Source organism: Pieris rapae, chromosome 13 (genome assembly GCF_905147795.1).
Source record: "Pieris rapae chromosome 13, ilPieRapa1.1, whole genome shotgun sequence".
In the NCBI taxonomy this organism is placed as follows: domain Eukaryota; kingdom Metazoa; phylum Arthropoda; class Insecta; order Lepidoptera; family Pieridae; genus Pieris; species Pieris rapae.
This window is the reverse complement of record NC_059521.1, coordinates 1,348,768-1,366,523: the sequence shown is the minus strand read 5'-3', so window position 1 is coordinate 1,366,523 and position 17,756 is coordinate 1,348,768. Positions and strand designations below refer to the sequence as shown.

Here is a 17,756-nt window from a genome sequence, read left to right as displayed (position 1 = left end):
TACCCAATCACACTTTTCGTAACATTTACGTCATGCGTTCGCCAGCTTATTCCTCAAGTCAAGCGTGGGTAAAGAAGTTTCATTTCAAAAATAAATGTCTCAACAAACTCAAAGCTCAAACTTCTTGACACAAAAGGCATTTAATTTTTAAGGCAACATTACTTTTGTAGAAAATTATTCAATACAAAATTACTTACTTAATTAGTCCGTTGATTCGTCTTGTATTTCTTATATACTAATATACTGTTGTCACTCACGAAGTAGGTTATATATACAAAATACAAGTACAACATGAAGTTTAATTAAATTGACTATTTTCTATGTATTTGTAATTTGCGTAGGAATAGCTTCTGAATTAAACGAATATTTAGCCTTGCGCCTACATCGTTGAGGTGTGAATCAATAGTAGTTCTAGGCCATTCAATATTTGTATACGACTCACGTACAATTCGTAAAAGAACGTATTTCGAAGGTGAAATTAAATGCCCTGTAAGGAATTGGTTTTGTTTGATACGCCCTAGTATACACAGATAGAAAATTAGTTTTTTTTTATGTCATAAAAGGCAAACTGGCAGAAGGCTCATCTAATGTTAAGTGATATCACTGCCTATCGACACACATTGCCAGAAGCCTCGCAAGTGCGTTGGCGGCCTTTCAGTAATTGGTACGCTCTTTTCTTGAAGGTCCCGAAGTTGGATTGGTTCGGAAATACTTCAGTGGGAAGCTGGTTCCATTTAGTAGTTGTGCGCTAAAACTGCCTTAACAAACACAGTACTACTTTTATGGACTTTTTATGTTTATTATATGAACTAAGCAAAGTTCTATAAATGTTTGTTAATGTTGATTAAGGAGAGAGCAATTTGGACTACAACCCCGGGGCCACGAAAGAGGGCAATAGAGACATTGAAAAAAAATGTTATAAATTACCACTTTTAAACGGCTTTTTTATATATTTTTATATGTTTGTTATACTATACTAATACCATCTACATCATCTTGGTTTCATACTAATTATTGAGAATAATTTGGGACCTCTACTTCTTTGTTACCCCTAGGCCTACTACCGGCCCACACAAAAATTAAATATTATGTACTATATAAATTTACTAAAATAATATGTACGTAAGAACACAAGAAATGTCTTTTAAGTATTAAAAAAAACTATATTCTGATCATGAAACCCAATCGATCACCCATTAGATAAGAACAAGATTTGTATATAGAAAAACAATTTTGTACTACTATTAAATTTCATTTTTGTACAATAAATGTACGGATAAATTTTACAGTCACTTGTTTCTCATGTACATTGTCTTATATGTAAATATTTTGTGAGGGCTTGAACCATTATCAATGCGAATATGAAACCGTCGCCCATACATACGAAGGCGTTAGCCCACGAAAGTATTCCGAGAAACCTTGAAAAGTTCACAGAACGACCTACCCTGCTCTTTATAACCTGTTTTTAGACCAAAACAAGTATAATGCATATCGTTTCTATAAGATTTGTTTTTTTGTTTGTTGCAATGTCAAAAAGTCAAAAGTCATAGAAGTTTAGGCGTTAACAAGATGAACGTTTATTTCTTTGTATCGCTGTTTCGACTCGTTCCTTGGGAACTTCCGCGTGAGGTATTATTTAAATATATAAAAAGGTATTTTTTATTTTATTTACTAAAGATTGCGAACGCTTGGCACACTGTTACATTTTAAGTAAACATAATAAACAATTATGAAGTGAAAAACATCGATTCAAAAATTATAAATCCTAGAGGAGATTTGATTTTAAAGTTTGAGAGGTGGATCCAGGTTACAATGCTTAATCTGAATTCGTAATAAAATAAATAATATTTACGTCACTTTTGCTTAGCCAAGCCAGTTTATTTAGTAGAATAGATTTTTTATTAAGTATAATCTATGTTAGCTGTAGCTGATTTACTGGAATTTATCTCCCCCCTACCCCTTGTTAGCAATAGCAAGCTACGCTCTCAAAAATAATAGTAAATGTACGAAACTGTTTAAAAATTGAATAATTACTGTTAATGTCATCAAATAAGAAATCACAGGCCCCTATAGTGCTTACATAAAACTTGAAGAACTAGAAGAATAATATATAAATAATAGAATTAATAATTGCCATTTCACGAATATAAATAAATATATTGAAAACGAACTTTATAGAAAAGCATGATCTCTGTGGAAACCCGTCTAAAATTTAATAATACAAACAATTAGTATACCAACAAGTTGTCATAAAAGAAGTAGTTTCTTACAATATGTATATTGAATAACGCTAGCGAAATACAAACATCGTCGTTAAATAAATTCAAATCACAGGCTTGAAATCATTTACGTCTGTTTTCAATTAAAATTGAATGATTTGTAAGAACGGATTAGACTATATCGTAATCGTCGACTACGACTATATAAAAACATCGATTTCACTGATATAATTAAAAAAAAGTTAACAATGATAATAGAATCACTTTCGTAATAAATTAACTATGATTACCGTTTTAACGTATGTACTTTTTAAGCTATTGCATAGATTTTATCGCGGGCTTTGAGCGCGGCGACTTATACAAGAAATTCCGTAACGAAAAAAACCTAACATGAAGACGTAATATAGGTGCAGCCGGTACGCGTTAGAGTGAGAGAGTTTGTCTGGAAGAGTGGTAGATTGAATTAATATCAAAGAAAAAATACTGCATAAATAAAAAGTAAATAAATGATTATAATTGCATAAGTTGATTGAAAATACCGGAGAAAATTCGGAGACTGCCGCGGTGCCACACGTGTTTTTTTACAAACAATCAATAGTTAAATAATGAATTATCTAAGAACAACGATAATTGTTATACAAGTCAATTGCGTAATTGTGTAATAACCATTAAAATAGTAATAACAAAATAACTAACATCGGAAACGGTTAAATTGCCAGTGAAATAATTAATGAAGCTGAAATAATATTTTCGACCTTCTGACGGCAGAAATAACAATGGCGCTTTAAATCAGTATAGAGGAATACTGGTATAAATCATATAATGTTAAATTTAAATATCTGGGCCGCATTTACTAATATATACTTCTTGGCAGACCCATGCGTCGTTTTCAATAGAAAGAGTTGCCGTGAGTTGTGTTGTATTGCGGCGCTGCCTTCGAAACTTCCTGTGTGCATTTCAGACGTGGATATCTTTTCTATAACATATTTTCATAAGAATCTAAATTTCACAATGTATGGATAAAGTACCAAATAGCTATATGCAACACCTAAATTATTCGGAAAATAAAAGTTCCGAATAAGAAACTTTGCGTTTCATGACGAATAGCGCCACCTGACAGTCCTGAAACGCAACAAACTATTGTTGTATTTATTACTTATTGGTAGGATAAACTAGTGTTTATCCTTGCTTATTTGGAATTTATCCGGACATTGTGTAACAGATCCTATGTGTCTTAATTTTAACATTTGTGATGTTTGAAGAAAACAAAAATAAATAAAAATGATTGTGTTTTTCTGATGTTTTATTTTCGTTTATTTGTGTCTGACCCAAGTCGTACATTTTTGGGTCTTGGACCTGCATAGGTACGTATCACGTCCTCATAATGTTTTCGTCGAGTCTCAATTAAACATTATAGAAAGATAAATTCTTACACAACCGTGACTCGAATGTTGAGAATTGCTTAAGCCATTCGGCCACCACTGCGCAAATTAAGGTAAGTTTTTAAAATATCTATTAGGAAATGAAAATGTAATTTTCACATAGAATTTTAAATATATCTATCGTGATTAAAATAAAGTAATATTTTTTGAAATAGCCAGAGTATCGGTCCATACTTGTATAATGTATTCGTATGAGTGAATGATTCATTTGTATTGTACAAATAACCTTGGCATACTTCTCCTTAACAGGTGATCATCACAGCCATTGTCAAAAGATTTATCATACGTACATATTAAGTTGTCGTATTATTACATCGTTGTTAAGGCTTTTCATATAGCCTACTATTATCACTTAACGATTGAGTTGTGATACATCATTCAACTGCGAGATGCCTTTAAATTATCTTTGTCAGAGTTATAGTGAGAGAACGAAGTTACGTTCTTTGATGACATGATTTAAGAATTTTGGTAATCTTTTTTATTTGTTTTTACAGCAGATGATACAAAGGGAGCCGGAAAGACTTGCAGCAACAGGAAATGCGAGGCTCGAGACTGAACGATGACTCACTGTGGAGGCCCTCTTTCTCAGCCAGGGTATTTGTATAGCATATTTAAATACTTAAAATAAGTTAAAAACTAAATATTATCCGTTAATTAAAATAAAAATAAAAAATGTTTATTATGGAACATAAGATAGACAGGTATCACTTATACCACGTCATTAAATTTCAACCTGTTGGCATCTCTACTCATCGGCAAAGAAGACAGAGGGTGTAGGCCGAGAAAAAAAACCGGCGTAAAAAACTCTCGGTACCTACTCTTTTAAAGAAGCAACTCATCAAACAACACTAACAATAAATATATAAAATTAATTAGAACTAGCCTGCCCAAACTGCCTAAACGACAAATCTAGCAATGTTTGACTTGTGCAGAGTCAATGCTAATTGGCAGGACATATTTTTAGGAACAGCTTGACGATACATGAAATACTTTTGTCTACGTATTTGCGTGTTGGTCCCACGAGAATGTAAGTGCGCGCTCCTATTGCAACATGCCTTCTGCTGTTAGAGGACAAATTCATGTGGGACATGGTGTAATGGTTGCAAACATTGTTTAAAACAAACAAATTTGGCGATTAAATAGAGTGGCGAGTTATTGCTCGTTCGTCTCTTCCATTCTACGTCGATTTAAGCTGGCAGTAAATGTAAAATTAGAAGCATTTATTGTGTATTTTTTGTTACCTTTATGAAAAAAAAATATGATTTTGACTTTGAAACATATGTATAAAAAGCAGGTTATATAAGTTATAAAGCAACGGGCAGCATTAAATAACCCTAACTAGCCTTTACAAGGCAAGGCTTTCTAAAATAATATAAACAAATCATTTGTTGAAATCAATATTAATTTTATAATTTAACTAATGTTCTCGCCTCTTTTTGACAAATTGTGTTTATGCTGTAATGAAAAGAGATATGTACTTTAGTAAAAACGGTTCAATTAGACGGATTTTTATGAAGGGGCCAGCTATCAATGCGTTGAAACAGTATGTTTAAACCAATTCGGCTCGCTGCCAAGTGAACGCCTACTGCGTTCAAACTAATTTGACGATCGTAATTAAGGTTTATGGCATTCCTATGAATAAACGGGTAAACAGTGAGTTATAATGTTTTGTTTTCAAATTGTTGCAAATATCGGGAGTATTTTTTTGACCTTGTGCCCGTTTTCATTGAGACTAGAGAATAGATTTCTCTATATATATATATGTAGTTATGTTATGTGTCTATACACTACATAACAGCTTGTGCGTGCGATTCTCACCACCAAATCAGCAAAATTTTGTTTTGTGGAGCTAGTGTTGTAAGTGTTGATAAACGTGGGGAAACGGGAATTTCGTCTTTACAGTTCTAACATATTAGTGTCATTTGACAATAATTCATTATAATGTGTACGATTTGGGAACTAATTTAGGTAAACAAAAGAATTGTATAGGATATGGATTACCATAATAATTTAATTCCACCTTTTTTAAATTTATTTTCGTTTTTTCAACTGTTTTTAAAACGCCTCGTGTAACGTGCACGAGTTAATGTGTGGGTGCATGTTACTGAATGAGTTAGTGTGTAGGTGCATGTAAGTGAGTGAGTGAGTGAATGAAAATCTACTGGCCTCAAGAAATCGAAAGGATATGTGCCTGCCTTATGATGATTTTGCTATAGTAACTCTAAAACGAAAACGAAGCATATAAAATAATTTAACAAAATCTTCAGTAAATGAGACAACTTTGTATTTATCATACAATATCGCAATACACTCCATATTCTTGTTTAAAAATAGTTTAATTACTGCTGTTTAACACTATTTAATATATGTGTCAGTCTCTCAATATCCATGATAAAGATTTTTAAATTTTCATTTCATTATCTTAATGTCAGAAATGGTTTAATTTGTAATACACGAATAAGACTTTATAAATAGTATAAAATCTTTAGCAAGCTTTCTGCTAAGCCCACATTATGATGATGTCATCATGACCTTCCCAATGAGGCTCTCACCATATACGGACGTTGATATTATACAATTTCCTGATTACATCACAAACATTTTTCTTTCATTGAATAACTCAGAAATAGGTTTTATTGGAGTGATGCCGCCCATAGACGAATTGCCATTTTCTCGCAAGTACTTTGCCGTCCTTTTAAGAATTGGTAAATATTAGTTTAGTTAACAAGGTATTTAGGAAAAAAAACGTACTTAAAAAATGTTATCTCAATCTTAATTCCGACAAATTCCACCTCTAACGACGTTTACAAGAAATCTAAATATATCACGTAAAATAGTTTAGTTAGTAAGTAGTTTTCATGTGTTATTCAATGTGATTTATTAAATATTTATATCAATTAAATATTATACACATAAAATCAAACCAAACGTTCATGGTGTCCATAGAGACAATCGCAGCTAGAGAACTTTGTTTAATATTTACTAACCTATAAAATGCTAGAAATATAAATATAAGAGACGCAATCTTGGTCTAGTTGCTTCAGCGTGCGACTCTCATCCCTGAGGTCGTAGGTTCGATCCCCGACTGTAGACTAATTTACTTTATCTCTATGTGTGCATTTAACATTCACGAACGGCAAAGGAAAACATCGTAAGGAATGCTGATAGCCAAAAAGTCACTGTAGGCTGATCACCTAATTGCCTATTTGATTATCAAATGATGATGAAAGATACGGACATCTGAGGCCTAGACCTAAAAAGCATGTAGCGGCACTGAATTATTTATAACAACATCGGCACACGAACATTAATGCCCGACTAGACATTTAAAAAAAAAGGCTAACACAGGTGAATTATTTTCCTTTGAATTGTATTTACGCTAATTCAGTAACGTTGATATTCAATGGTTGTCTATGGTTTTGCTTTTAAGTACTTACTTAGATTGTCGTAAAGATTAATACCTAACATAAAGATCCGACGTATCTCAAACGTGGTACAACTTTAAATTAACACTTAAAAGCCTGGGAACAAGTAGCTAAGTGATACGTGACGATAATGAACAGCCTTCACCTTTAACTTGGCCGCAATTTAATCGCCACTTACAGAAAAACAATTATACCTGCTACATTTTTCCATGCATACAATAGAGTAGTATTGAACTTGTCGCATGATCATCCGCTCTTACGCCAGAGTTCATCTCCTTTTTTTTATAGAACAGGAGGCAAACGGGTAGGAGGCTCACCTGATGTTAAGTGATACCGCCGCCCATGGATACTCTCAATACCAGAGGGCTCGTGAGTGCGTTGCCGGCCTTTTAAGAATAGAAGGAAAAGAGCGTACCAATATGTTACTCGGATGGAGGATACCAGGGTACAGGGTACCAAAGTGACGATTGGTGTGGAACGGGATCTCCAAGCCATGGAAAACACGAACTAGATGCACAGAACGGGGCCGCATTTTTGACATACATGGCAGACTCTACGACAAATTCCGAATCTAAGAAGTAATTGTTTCTTAGTCCAGAGAAACTTTTGACAAGTCTGTGACTGATTAATTTACCTAAAAGCAACAGTTATGTTGTTATTGTACAGAGATTAAGATTACAGTTAGTTTAACCGTTAGTTAAGGTTAGTTTTATTGGGCTCATAATTAAGATTGTTGTAAATTTCAACTGTTCGTAAAAACCATCGTAAAATGTTAAACTGTTTTCTATGTATGTCATAAGTTCAAGGCTCGTTTTATTTGAACAGACTAACAATTGTATCTTTGGTACAACGCAGAGCTTTTGATCTAACATTGAACCAAAGTAATATTTTTATTTAACAGAGACCTATCGGCTAATAGGTTCACTTGATGTTAATACCGTATACATTCTTATTAGGCTTACGAATACGTTGTCGGCTTTTTAAGAATCTGTGCATCTCTTAATGGTGAATAAACAATAAATAATGGTGTGTACAAAGTAATGTTTTTATTTATCATTATAATCGGGCATTCACCTGTCGTTAATACCCTCACACATTTTCTGAAGACTCGCGAATGTGTTGTCGGCTTATTTAAAATCGATACGCTTATCTTAAAAGTCATGTGAAATATGAATTCAGAAACACCATAACAGGCACGTTTAGATTTGAAAGTGCATCGCTATTGAAATTGGACTTTATTATGAAACGAAGAGATTCATTGCATGCATTCAATATCGCTGAAACTAGTTTAATTCCATTTAAGGTTCAGTCTCCGCTGGAATACAGTATATCAAACTTCAAATAGTAAAATTTATAGCTGAATAGAATACTGGCCTTCTTTAAGTCAAATAGAGATTCGAGACTTGGCGCGAAACCCCGTTATCCCTTCAATCGAAATCTCACTTAGACATTTTTTTTATTTACAAGAAGCATAATCAGATATGTACTATATGCAAAATGTCGTACCCGCATCCGGGTGCGCCAAGAATTCGCGAATAAACAGTGTAAATACATAATGTATATAAAGAAAATAATAACAGTAAATAAGACATCAAGGTTTCTGAAACTGTTATACTGATTTAGTTTTATAAATTAGGTGGTTCATATTAAAGAACCTGACCTCATAGTAATCCTAATCTTCAAAGTTTACATACGTATGTATGAATAGTTTCCTATGAACGAGCGGCTCATGATTCATACCCATTCAAGTCTAATTCAACGGTATTTCGAATTCCAATACATTTTCAAATGAACAATGCGATATAATTTATTGTCCGCGAGACAACCCTAGGTCAGAACCACTTGCAAAATTTATAATATATCTAGCTTATATTAATGGAGTTTGAATCACATTTCTCTATGAACTAGTAGGCGAACATCGGTTTTTAAATTCTTCATTTTCGTTCGCTTTAGAGCCACAATATTAATAATAACTGGTGTCTGACACACGTTGTCCCGCATGATGTTTAAAGGGATTAGGTTATAAAGCAAAGTATGTAAGTACCGAACAGTATTCAGCGCCATCTACCGGACTAATTTGTGAATCTTAACGAATAAAAAAATCATAATAATCGGTCCAGTCGGTAAGATAAGTTCAGTGACATACATACATACAGTAGAATGATATTTATAAAGATTACGCTTAAAGATTAATTCCACACTATAAAAATACAAATCAATTAATGGGTGTCTATTTTTTTATTAATTATTATTATACATGCGTGCTCTGCAGTATGGACCCCTTTTGTATAAAGACCCTTTGCCTCGACTTAAGATTATTATATTATATCTCTGGGCTATTCTTAACTAAAGCAGCAGAAAGCTAGAAAAACTCTGAGCTCAAAAGTTTAAAAATCATTACAATATGTTTATATGAAACTGCAAGAAAAACTTTAGTATCTTATTCCTGCTATTTCTAACTAATAAAACCAGGCAAAATACGTGTAGATAAGTCTGGCTACTTGTAAATTGGTCTCAACCACGCAATGATAACGATTAACATGGAACTGTCGTGGCTATAACTAGGATAATCAGGATATAAAAATACTAATCTAGGAACGAGAATAATTTGTACCCGTAAAAGGTGATGTTGCTGAGATTGTGAATTATACTAAAGAATTAGTCCGAAATTCAATTTTAAATTTAGAATTATAAAATTTAGAATATACGCTGAATATTATTATTATTTAAATATAGAATATACGTTGGGTAATTCGAAACCAATAATTGTAATTATTAATCGTTTTTAATAATTAATTAAAATAGTTTTCCAGAACAATTTTCACTAGACTCAATTAATTTTTCAGACATAAATCACTGGCGCTACGACCTTTTTAGGTTTTCTGGCGACGCACTCGCGACCCCACTGGCCATTGGGAATGTCCATGCCCGTTTGCCCCCTGTTCTATAAAAAAGGGCTTGGGGCCTGGTTTCTGGGCCTCAGGTTTTCTGTATCATGATCATTTACCAATCTAATAGGCAAGTAGGTGATTAGATCATAAGACAAGCCGGTTTCCTCACGATGTTTTCCTTCACTGTTCGAGCGAATGTTAAATGCGCAGAAAGTCCATTGGTGCACAGCCGGGATTCGATCTCAGGGATGTGAGTCGCAAGCTAAAGCCGATAGGCCAACACTGATATCTCTCTCTTATTTCATGAATATTATAATTAATTACGATGCGTCCATTTTTCGTCTCAGATTCAAGATTCATGGCAAGGACTTCAGTACTTCAGTACCTTACCTTTAATATGCCTGATGGGTAAGTCAGAAAGCGGCATCCTCCGCCGGAACTTCATGTGCCCATAGCTAGGACTTCTGCAAAGGGCACATATTATTCGGTGTATTAATTTAGTTAACGAAATATATAGGTTAACGACCTTTTTCATTGTCCGTTGAGTGAACTGGCAAAAGTTATATAATTTCTTAGTGCATAATAGTATTTTAGTATAATTCTTATATTTTTTATTATGTAATTTCATGTTTCTTTTTTTTTTTGTGTTTCGTTTGTAAAGTATATTATTTATTGTTCACCCGTGTCAATTTAGGGTCACCGGCTAAAACCGGGTTTTTCTAAATAAATAAAAATAAAATAAATAAAATTTTCTCGGGTCTGTTTTGTGATTATTTTTGTCGTTTGGTCCTTCTGTAATACATTATCGACTGTTTGGGTGAACATATTACGGTTTTTTGACGTTTTTTCCCTTCATAAGTTCTTGAAAATCAGTTCGTAGGACGACTTCTTACTAACTTTTCACATTTCTCATTCAACGTAAATCAGAATTAGCAGACGTGTTCTAAACTCTTGCATGATTTTTAGCTTTTAACATGACAGCTTTATGACTTTTCGCAATGGTAGCGGATCTTTTATCGCAATTTACATAGAAATAGTTTGTATTAGAAACTGAATATTTTAATTAACTATGAATTTATTATGACACTTTCATGTTGTCGACATCGTGATGAAGTGTGATTTAATTCAGCAACAGCAATTTAGTATTGCTCATAATGACGGATGTATTACGATACTTATATTACTGATTTATGAAAGGATTTTCCATAGGATCTTTAGTCCAGTTGTGATAAGAATTCAAGAGGTAGCATATTGTTGGTATATTGGGCGAACTGAAACTAACAGCAGGCTACAACTGAAGAAGAGTCGCAAAAGATAGAGAACAGTGGAAAGGGTTAGAGGAGGCCTTTGCCAAGAGGCACAACGAATTCCGAGATATCCTGGAGTGAAAATATATAAAGTACCAATTCTTAAAAGGCCGGCAACGCACTCGCGAGCCCTCTGGCATTGAGAGTGTCCATGGGCGGCGGTATCACTCAACATCAGGTGAGCCTCCTGCCCGTTTGCCCCCTGTTCTATAAAAAAAAGTGACTTTCGAAGAGTTTTCGGGTTTAAAAGGCTATATTATTATTATTATTATTATTTTGTTGGTATATTATTATTGTTGAGTGTGAAATTTAATAAGGTTTTTTTTTATTTCCTTATTTATTGAGAACGATTTACTGCTTATTACTAACTTACTTACTAAATATAATATTTTTTTACGCCAATTATAAATCTTTACATATTATAGTCAAGTACTAATAATACTAACTGGATAGGTATCAATAAAATATATATTAAAGAAAATTCTTCGGTTTCTTTTATATTGTAGTCAATAAGGTAAGAATTCACACGGATTTCAATAAAAACTATAATTAAGTAATTAGGTGTTGATTAGACGAATTAATTTCGTCAGGTGAGTAATGGCGAGCTTTCGTAAGCTTCGAAGGTAAAGCTTAAGTGTAATGATTCAATAATTATTAATCTACACGACCACAGTCTACAAACTCAAAATCAAGTAAGTGCGCTTCTAATGAGCCAGAAGAAGGACTTCATGGATCGAACTTTCGTAGATTAATCTTAACAATTTGGGTCTAAAATGACAGAAAATACTAACAGATGTCTGCTTGTAATGTATTAATACGTAAAAACTGAACGAATAATGAAAATAGGATCGTATTTCGGCTAAAAAGCAACTTAACGTAAGTTTTTGTTTCAACAGACTTGGCCGCAGATGTTGGTTGAAGAATCTTAGACATTGCATTGATCACCAAGTCATTGAACAAAAGTGCGGCATCCAAAATTAAAACAACTGTCATGATGTCCAACATTCGAAAGAAGATGGCACAATAAAAAAAATAACTTAAAAAAGTGTGCACAACTGTACGTGCATTAGACTGTGTAGCTGTTGACATTATGACGAGGCCATCAAGTAACATGTTATTGTAACATTAAGAGCAACCTTAAGGCTTTGATACAGTAATTACCTTACGACATTCCTATATCGTCATTTGATACAAATTAAAAACAATTAAAGTTTAGAAACTATTAGTGGAGGGATTCGTTTTAGATATAATTTCAATTAATATATTAAAAATTTCTTTGTGATACATAATATTATGTTGTTGTGTATAAACCCAATAAATATATACTCGACTTGCTATCGTATTCAATTAAGGCCCCTTCTCGCGCCCAAATATATATTGTAGATGTTTAATTTCTGTTAACGTTTTTACTGCTTTTGGTAATTGTACATATAGAAAACACATTTTTTTAGACAAAACGAGAAATAATCATTTTTAATCTTACAATAAACTAACTCACTCACACATTTGCACCCACACACTCACTCATTCAATCCGGCGTGTTGAAAACAGTCGAGAAATCAAAAACAAAAAATAGATAAAATAAAAGATGTAACTAAATTATATTTAAAAAAAAATACCGACACAGGTTTTTAATTAAAATGGTTCCCAAAATCTTATACTTTAATGTATGTAAGTACTCATAACGAACATTTTACAATGTACGCTGACGAATTCAAATTTCATTAGTAGTATAATAGACATTCGGACAAATAGATGTAATTCTAGAGTGATTTGTCAATGGCGATCACGTAACTCTCGTACGATGAGGTCATGTCTATATTTGGAAATGATTAAACCTACCTTAATATTTACAAAGACAAGAAAAATAGGTTTTAATGAGAAATCAATCGCATAATCAATATCAACACGACGTTTTAGTTTTATTTAAGCAATGTTAACGGGTCGTGATTTATATATTTATTATTTGTGATAATTCTTGCTTTTCTCTGTCTTATTTAGAGAATTTGTCCTGCCGTGTTAATACACGATAAGATAAACTAATGTTTATCTAGGTATATAGGTTTATGTAATAAAATAAACAATACACTATTAAAACTTGTGACAACGTGCCATGTATTCTGAACGTACCTTTTCTAATTATCCCTTGATATTACTTTGCATTTGCAAAAAAAAAAAAAAATAAAAAAAATAAAAATAAAAATCCTTAAACAAAGGAAAAATTTTGAGTCATCACCCTATTACATTAAAGAAGATTTTCCTCCAGAAATCATTAATAAACGCAAGGAGTTGCAAATAATAGTCAACACAGAACGAGAAAAAGGCAGACTAGCGATTCTAAAGTACGATAAAATTATTTATTTAAAAAATCCAAACACTGTCTCTGGAAGGTCAAGACCAGGAAAAAAGAAGAGAAACCAGTCAACGTCACCAGAGTCGAAAGAAGACAACTGCGAAGCCGATACAACAAGAAAAGCAGCGAAAAAATTATATAAAAACAATCACATAGACAACTACTTGACAAAAAAAACAAACTCCAAACGTCCCGCTCTAGAAGAATCTACAGCATGTCAATAACAATTACAAGCGCCCCCTCCACCTCTCCCAAGCCGGCTGGTCACCGTGGGGGAAAAAGACTATTACCCTTCAAATCCCAAAATAAAAAATAATTCCCTCAAAATAGTCAATCGCCAAAAAGACAATCAGCACCTGTATATTGCAACAATTAATACTCTCACTCTAAGAAAGGAAGAAAGCCTTACTGAGCTAATATTAGCAATTGAAAAAATTCACTGGTCCATTATAGGCCTTAGCGAAGTTCGGAGACTAGGAGAAGAAATAGAAGACCACGGTAATTTTGTATTTTATTTTAAAGGCGAAACATCAGGCAAATATGGAGTCGGATTTCTTATAAAAAAAGAACTTAAAAAGAATATCGAGGAGTTCTTGGGAATATCTGAACGAATTGCTATTCTGAACATTACAATGCCACAATCGAACGCAAAATGGTCTATAGTACAGATTTACAGCCCTACGGAACAAGCCAGTAACGCCGATGTAGATTCCTTCTACGCAGATCTTAGAAGAGCTATATTAAATTATACACATAAAAATCTCATTGTTATGGGAGATTATAATGCTCAACTAGGTAAGAGAAGAAAAGGAGAAGAAATTATACTAGGCCCTTACTGTACAGGGAAAAGAAACAGGAATGGAACTAAACTTATAGAATTAGCATACGAAAATAATTTAAAGGTTCTAAATAGTATGTACAAAAAAAGACCGTCAAATAGATGGACATGGATTTCACCAAACGGACTCTATAAAAATGAAATCGATTTTATTCTCACAAATAGGGCTAACATGTTCAGCGACTGTACAATTCTTAAGAATCTAAACTTCAATACTAACCACCGTATGGTCAGAGCTAATCTAAAAATAAAATTAGAGAAGACTAGACCTTTTAAAGCTAGGACAAGCGAATCAAAACACCTTATCGGTAATATCAGCGAAATAAAAGAACATTTAATCCAACTAAACTTGGAAGAATTATCAGTACAAGAAAAATACAACAATGTTTTAGAAGCCATAACTTACAGTTCAAACAGAGTGCCTCCAAATAGAAACAAGTGGCATTCGGTATCAGACGAGACGTCCTTACTCCTTAAGCAAAGGCAGGAATTAATTAAATTGGAGAATAAAACGAAATCGATCAGAGTAGAAATAACGAAGCTTAGTAAACAAATTAAATTATCACTTAGGCAAGACATACAAAAACTAAGATTAGACACACTTGAACGGTACATAAACAAAACTGGTGGCATCAAGAAAGCTGTCAAAGAACTAAAAACTAATATTAACTGGATCCCAAATATAAATAACAAAAGAGGATATAAAATAACCAAACGCCCGGATATTGTCTCAACGGCGACAGATTTCTACAAACAACTATACTCTACCCAAACAAGCAGAAAGAAAGAAACGACGCTAGAAGATGGAGAAGAGGTACCTGATATATTGCCAAGGGAGGTAGAAAGGGCTATCGAGACTCTGAAAAAGGACAAATCACCGGGTCCAGATTACGTCACCAACGAGCTTTTGATAAGTCTAAAGGAAGTATTGGTACCTACTTTCACCGTTCTCTTTAATGAGATAGTTAGAACGGAATCAATACCGGAACAATGGGCAAACTCGACGATAACACTTATACACAAAAAAGGAGACAAGAGTGACATCAACAACTACAGGCCCATAAGCTCTATAACGAATATATACAAAGTCTTCGCTAAAATAATTCTACATAGACTTGGTAAAATCTTAGATGACAACCAACCTATAGAGCAGGCAGGTTTCCGGAGTGGATATTCGACAATAGACCATATCTTCGTAGTAAGGCAAATCTTAGAAAAAAGCAAAGAATATAATCTCCCAATCTACCTATGCTTTGTTGATTATTCTAAGGCGTTTGACTCTCTGGAACATGAAAAAATATGGCAAGCCTTGCAAAGTCAGGGGATAAATAATAAATATATAAAAATAATCAGGAATATATATAAAAATGGAAAAACTAGAATAAAAATGGATAAATTAGGAGGGATTATAAATATTGAACGGGGAGTGCGACAGGGAGACCCTCTATCACCTAAACTGTTTTCGGCTGTTCTGGAGGAAATTTTCAAAAAACTAAGTTGGGATAAGTACGGACTAATGATAAACGGCGAAAGATTGAACCACTTAAGGTTTGCAGACGACCTAATTCTATTTGCCTCAACACGCGATGAACTGGAGAAGATGGTCTCAGACCTTGACACAGAAAGTAGGTTTGTCGGTCTGAAAATGAATACCGAGAAAACCAAAGTAATGACGAATTCCAGAAAGGAAAAAGTACTGTTAAATAACAATATTATAGAATACGTAGATGAGTACTTGTACCTCGGGCAGACAATATCTATGACCGATTCAACAACAAAAGAAATCGACACAAGAATAGCAAAAGCATGGAAGAGCTTTTGGGCGCTTAAAGAAGTCATGAAAAATAAGAAAACAAGCATGGTAATTAAAAGAAAGGTCTTCAATACTTGTGTACTACCTGTACTAACATATGGATCACAAACTTGGGCGCCTACTAAAGCGCAGTATACAAAGCTACAGGTGTGTCAAAGAGCGATGGAACGATGTATGATAGGGAAAACAAGAAGAGACAAAATAAAGAATACAGTATTAAGGAAAATAACTAAGGTAACAGATGTTACAACAACGATCAAGAAGCTAAAGTGGAAATGGGTGGGACACATCGCAAGAGGTACAGAAAAGTGGAGCAAAAAACTGCTTAACTGGTGCCCAAGGTACAGCAAGCGCAAAAGAGGGAGACAACTGAGAAGGTGGATTGACCACATTAAAGAAACGGCAGGTGGTACATGGCAGAGAGTGGCACAGTGTAGAGAGGAATGGCGGGATTTGGAGGAGGCCTTTGCCAAAAAAGGGCACACAGATGCACCTGAATTAGATTAAAATGAAAATTTGTTTAAATGTATAAAATATGTAATGTAGATTATCTGAATAAAGGCTATTATTATTATTATTATTATTATTATTATTATTATTATTATTATTACTTTGCATTGTTACATTTAAATTTCAGTGAAGTATTTTTTAAGAGAAACATAAAAATAATGTATTCACACAACTTACAAATAATATAAATATTAATGTACTAACGAACATCGTTGCCCAGAATGTACAAAGAATTGTCTAATAATGTTTTTAATCGCAAAGTATTTTATTTCATAAGATGCCTGTAAAGATCAGCAACTATATCTTGAAACAATTAAAACATAATTAAAGTGATTATATTCTTAACATATACATGTCATTATAGGTAAGAGACAGTGTGATTATTATAAAACTTTAGGGTCCACTTATAACTATGGTACGAGTAGAAGCAGGTGGTGACAGATGGTGACCAGCGACCCGAAACGAACAACAGTTCTTCATCGTTTAATGTACGGTACCGCTACCGATCGCTTTTTGTTTAATAGTTTTTCTATCATTTGACGTCACTTGTGCGAAAGATGTAAACATCATTCTCTTCTATAGAGATTGGCTTTTATTGATGTATCATCCAATAATGAGCAGATCCTGTCTAAATGTTGTTACTTCCCTTAACCCTATGAAAGGTTTAGAAACATAAAATATAATAGAACATAAACATAAAATTTTTAATGAATCTTAACTATATTTGGATTGCGATGAAAATCTTACGACAAATTCCGTATAAAAAGAAAGAACTATATAACGTTGTCCCATGTATTAAATTAAGATATGTATTAACTAAGATATTAATTTTGTATATATATATATATATATATATAGGTTTCACAGCACCAACCAAAATATCAAAAACAATCTTTTTTCTAAATAACTATCGTAACTAACAATAATTTTAAAACTTCAATCCCAATAAATTATATTA

The 17,756-nt window shown here is 33.2% G+C and overlaps 1 protein-coding gene across 1 annotated transcript in view; it reads right to left on the bottom strand.

Moving 5' to 3' along the window:
• LOC110992102 overlaps window positions 1-17,756 on the bottom strand; it is a 70,834-nt gene that overhangs the window by 52,651 nt on the left and 427 nt on the right. The window lies entirely within an intron of this gene.